This window comes from Symsagittifera roscoffensis, chromosome 7 (assembly GCF_963678635.1).
Source record: "Symsagittifera roscoffensis chromosome 7, txSymRosc1.1, whole genome shotgun sequence".
In the NCBI taxonomy this organism is placed as follows: domain Eukaryota; kingdom Metazoa; phylum Xenacoelomorpha; order Acoela; family Convolutidae; genus Symsagittifera; species Symsagittifera roscoffensis.
Window position 1 is genome coordinate 17,586,369 of NC_087068.1, and position 6,023 is coordinate 17,592,391.

Sequence of the window (6,023 nt, forward strand, 5' to 3'; positions counted from 1 at the left end):
TTGACCATGCTGTTCGCCTGACCTACTCTTCAGCTGACTTCCTCAATTTCGAGAAAACTCAAATTTAACTACTGGCTGTGTACTAGTTACAACAGGGTAGTTTCAGGGGTGACTGGAAAGTTTCATACAAAAGTTTTTTTTTCGGCTCAACTGGTATCTGCTCAAGGATTTGTTTCCGCTTCATAAAGTTTGTTCAGTTGCTAATTTAAATTTCAAATGTCTTGCTTGGCATGTTTGCCTAGAAATCTTGTTTCATTAAAACAGGTATTTTGAAAGTGTATGGGATTTGGCCTTTTTATTTTATTTTTAGACGCTTCAGAAAATACTTTTGCGAAAATTTTACTTTTTTCTCAAAAACTCTTCAACCGAATTTCAAAAAAGGGTCATCCATTAAAAAGACCGATTAAATTCTTGTGTACCTGCATAGTCTCCTGGTCTCTTTTTGTTTTCTAATTTGTCTACAGCCTTCGAAAAGGTGTATGGGCGGAATTTTTGACCGACATGTTTGATTTTTTCGTTTTCTCAAAAAACTAACCTACTAAATCTCAAATTTTGATTGCAGCAAACAGATTGGATTTAAAAAGCTCCCCTACTTAAGCGGTTATGACCCAAGTGTTTAACATTTAAAATTAAGGCCCTCGAAATATTCAAGTTTTAAATTTTTTTTAAACGTTGCTTGATTCTTTTTGATTTTTTCTCAAAAACTAACCTCCAAAACCTTAGTTGATGGGTTCCATTGAATTATCGGGTAGTAAGAAGCTCCCCTGCATTAGCGGCTTTTCACAATTTTTAAATACAAGTATGCTATCGTCCTCGGAAATCTAAACTTTGTTTAAAATTATAAGCTCGGAAAAGTCTTTAAATTTAAACGCTTTTTAAATTTTTTTGACATTTCTCGAGAACTACCCTACCAAACAAAGGTTTTTGGTTTTAATCGAAATAAAAGATTGGAAGAATCTCTTCTGGTTAAATGGCTACGCTCACTTTATTTTAACTATGGATCTCAGAAATGTCAACTTTCTGATTTGTTGATCGTTTTTGGACTTTTCAATAACTATCCTGCCAAAGCTGCCAAGCTACGGATCTCAGAAATGTTAACTTTCTAATTTATTGACTGTTTTTTGGACTTTTCTCAATAGCTATCCTGCCAAAGCTGCCATATTTATGGATCTCAGAAATGTTAACTTTCTGATTTGTTGACCGTTTTTCGGACTTTTCTCAATAACTAATCTGCGAAAGCTGCCATTAGCTATGGATCTCAGAAATGTTAACTTTCTGATTTGTTGACCGTTTTTTGGACTTTTCTCAATAGCTATCTGCCAAAGCTGCCATAGCTATGGATTTCAGAAATGTTAATTTTCTGATTTGTTGACCGTTTTTAGGACTTTTTTCAATATCTATCTTGCCAAATCTGATATCTTGTGTTTAATTGACCCAACAGGCTGTTCGAAGCTTACATTTAAAATTTGCTACACCCGGCCGGTCTCTTTGAGAAAACAATTATGGCTTTCAAACAAGTGAAAGTTTTGAAAATTGGACCGTTTTTCTGGACTTTTTTTTATTCTACTCGAAAATTACCGTGCCAATTCTCAGGTTGAGTGTTCAATCAAGAAACCCGATTTTGGGAATTTTCTCTACTCAACCGGTCACGACTTGATATTAGCAGAATAAAAGTTACCAATTTCGGAAAGTCAACTACCCTATCATATCTGAGATAAAAATTTCAATCAAAAAAAGCGGTTGCACTAATTTTTCATGCAGAGGCGGCTGCTCCTTCATTTTTTGTAAGAGAATAGTTAGGTCTTTGAAAACAAATTCACTCTTCTCACCTATTTTAGTAGAGAAACAACTAAGGTTGCGGAGCAAAGTCCAATTTTTGAAAATACGCATTTCGTCCCGCATCCTTAGAACAAATTCAAAATATATAAAATAGGTAAAGCCAGCTTTAGCTGAGCCCTATGTGCCATTCATCGAGACATCCAAAACTTTTGGTTCACTTAGTTTTTTTTCATTATTTTTCATTTTGTTTTGGCTTGAGCTTTTTTTAAGATTATGTTGTATTGCAATTGATGCAAAGTTCCGCTTCGTCTTTGTGTAAAATGATACCATGCTTGAATATTTACAAGTGTTTTTTGAGGTACATAAAATTCGAGCGAAAAGCCCGCTCTACTTTTCAGCTCAACAGAAGGATCTCGCGGCTTTGAGCCTGGAACGAAAAAGAATACGTTATGTACGTTAAAAAACATATTTCGTACTGTCAAAAAGTGGTTTGTAATCGGTTTTGATTTGATAATAGAGAGATGTTTTAAGAAACGTCGATCGAAACTATTTTCAATTGGCAATATGTTTGCTTGTATTATATCACCAAGAAACTAGTTAAATTTACTTCAAACCAAATCCAATTCGTTTGTATTTGAAAAATAATCAATATTTTTATACCAAGAAATAAGTTAATTTCAATCAGTTTAAAATCAATCAAAATCAACTCATATCAGTTTATATTGATTTTTTGCAGGATTTTTTGAGTTCTGCGAAAATCAATTTATGGATAACTTATCAACGTGAATAACAAAACTGCAGTTGTCACATTACTTATTTTCATGACGCAGTTTTCACATATTTTCTAGTTGCAAAATTTAGAAAAATCAACATAATCAATAAAATTACTTTTTATTATAAAAATAGTAGGAAAATTAGTTTAAAAAAAAGGCAATTTTGGGGTTGTTAATTGAATCAAATATATAAACAATTTTCTGCACATTTCAAAAGTTTTTTACTCAACTTTCATGCTGTTTTGTTACCTAATTTACTTGAGGCGACAATTCGTAACAAGTAACAATTTGTTACAGGCAAAAATTTTTAACAAGCGACAATTCGTAAAAATAGGTTAAGCGAGGAACACTGATTCTCGAGCAGTATTCTTTTAGTGCCGGATGTAAGTACAACGGAGCAATCTACGGAGCATTCTACTTGCCAATGTCTTGTTGTGAATTTTCGCCTGTTACATATTGTTGCCCTACCCCTAATTTGTTCAAATCTGTGTTTTTAAACCATTTTTGTTCCCACTACAACATACGAGGTCAATTATGGCACTTTTACACCCCATAAAAATGAATTTAGTTTCGTAAAACCTATTGTGGAAAATTTTTTCCCTTATCAAGGACAACGGGACAAAATTATTCCATTTTTGAGACTTTTTTTACTACGGATAATAATTGAAAGAAATCAACTATTTGGTTTCTCCGACTGTTGACATAATTTATGACCATTCCAAGCATAATCATTGCTATGGTTGGAATAATTGAGTGGAAAAATTGAATAAAACATTATGTTCTTGAAATCTTTTTTCCAGCTGTGGTTTTGTCGAATTTGGTTTATTTTTTCACATGAGTTTTTTTTACCGGGACGGAGAAACTAAAGGCACGCACCTACTTCAAATTTTTGTAATAAACCTCTAACTTTTCTATCGTTAGTTAAATACGATAAAAACTAATTACCTTTTTCACTCAGTAGACTTGTTAAATCGATAGGCTGTTTTTTTATAAAGCGAGCTATGTTTAATGTTATATGAGAAACAAAAAACTCAAAAAATTTTTAATCCAAAAAATTGTCCGTTATTGCACTAAGTAGATATCTTTCAAATTAAAACTTTTTCAGGTTTATTTGAAAAAGTTTCAAAAAGGATTTCTTGAATGACAACGAAAACTTAATGCAACTTTTCTTCTAAAAATTGCACGTTCTGTTTGCAGTCTTTTTCCTTCTATATACTATAGGTTTTCCCCAGGACATTATCTCAAGAACAAATTGGCTCGCCGTAATGTCTTTGTGTGGCGTTCATTGTAAAGATTTTCATATAATTGCTTAAAATGAAGTATATCAATATTTGCCTTACTAAATAACTATCTAACATATTATAACATAACATAACTTATGACTTTGAAACTAAAAGGTTTTACTAGAACACTAAAGAAAGATGCATTCAAATTTTTTTCATCTCATTAGTTTAAAAACATATTAAATCATTTTGAAAACAAAATCGTAAACCACATATCTCATGCGAGATTTAACTGGTTGATTAGTTTGTTGCTTTAAAAACCTTTTCCTGTCTTGTTTCAAAAAAATACGTACAAACTTGCGTTGATGCCTTATTTCCGATTCAAATTTTACAATGAAAAAACAACTGAAAAAAAAAGTTTTCTCAGTCATAAAAAAGAAACTGCATTCGATTTTTTTTCAAGTATTTATCGAAACGAACTTTGCTGAGCTGCATTTTGTCGCAATCTCGCAAAGTAAACATCTGAAATTGTTTTGTTTCTGCTTTAATTTTTCATCTTTTTTCTTTATTTTAAAGACTGATGAGTTTCTTATCGGAAATCTAAAAAATGTTGTGAAATATTTAGTTCTAAAAGCAGCAAAACGAACTGTTAATACATTCTGAGCAACTTGAAATTTTTGTTTGGAATTCGAAATCTGTTTTGATCTATTTTGATAGCAGGCTCAGTTGTAACTCAGTAAAAAAAAATTATTGATATAACTTCAACGTTTCAAAATTTTAGAAAAAAAGATCAAATCAAAATACTTAAAAGCTTTTGCATGTTCTGCATACGTAAAATCAAACGATAAACTGAAATCAAAAGATGACCCAAGGTCAAAAAAAATACATTTTCCTTACCAACGACGCCAATTGTGCAATTTATTTAGACAACAGACGCATATAGAGAATGAGGAATGCTAAATGAACACATTATTTCCTGCTCAACGTGAAATTGCCTTAGTACAAAGCCAAACAGACGAATTTTTCAAGGTCGACTCAAGTTCAAGCAATGAGTTAAGTGCACTTAACGAACCGATTTTAAAAGCGGACAAACCAGATAAATTAAAAAAACCTACACAAAGACAGATATAGAATCATCAAATGAAGAAACCAGTGAAGTAGAAAAACAATTTGTAACTGGTTATAAGGATTCACGAACAAAAAAGTTTAGTTATTTTTGTACCACTTATTGCAGTTAAACACTCGCTCTTTAAACATTCCAGTACTAATACAAAATGAGCAAAAAACTCTTTCAGGAGTTTCAATTACAGATCAAGAGTTTAAAATTGCATTTCCTCATCTGAAGCTTCTCACCGTCTGGAAAAACTAGCTTCAGGAGCCAACAAACATTTCAAGCTTAAACCATTAGATATCTTGTCGGCATGCCTTCATGCCAACTTAAAAATTGGAGCAGCTTAAAGGTTTTGAAAAACGCTCTCAATTTGGGAAACCGCTAGTTTTTAAATTACACACTTCACTATAGAAACTAAATTAAGTAGCCAAATAATTGTATCAAGAAATCTGAATTTCTTTCATTAAGCAAAACGTTGGCAGAAGCAAAAAAAACTATTGCTCAATCTATAGGATTGAGGCAGACAGGACTTTTTAAGTTTCTAATGGTTGGATGATGTTATATTTACTGGTTCTCATTAACCAGATATGGCGAATGTAAAAGCTAAATACAAAAGCAAGTTTCGATTGGACGATCGATGAAAATCTGAGTGGCTTCTAGGAATGCGAATTGAAAAAGCTAAAAACCCTGTCATTTGAGCTCAGCAGTTTCATCCAAAAAGCATGCTAGCAAAATTTAAGCAAGATTGTAAGCCGTTCAAAACACCAGCAATAGTAAATCTGAGGAAGTTAATTAAGCATAAAACTCTCAGATTGCGGATGCCATGCACTTAAGAAGTTTAGCAGGTTATTCCTAGCAACGCAAATTTGGCCCGATATACTACTGCACTTCATGCACTTGCATGCTATTAAACACTGAGTTGCCTATCCCACTGATCATGATCCTGAACTACTTATAGAAGCAGACGCTGAATAGAGCTACCAAACAGATATCAGACGCTCAACAACAGGCTACTTTTACGAGCAAAACAAAATTGAGGGCACTTAAATTTTTTAAATTGCTCATTGTCTTCATGCGACTTTTTTCATCACTGTCTTCGACTACAGACCAACAGACTCAATGGGAGATGATAATCTT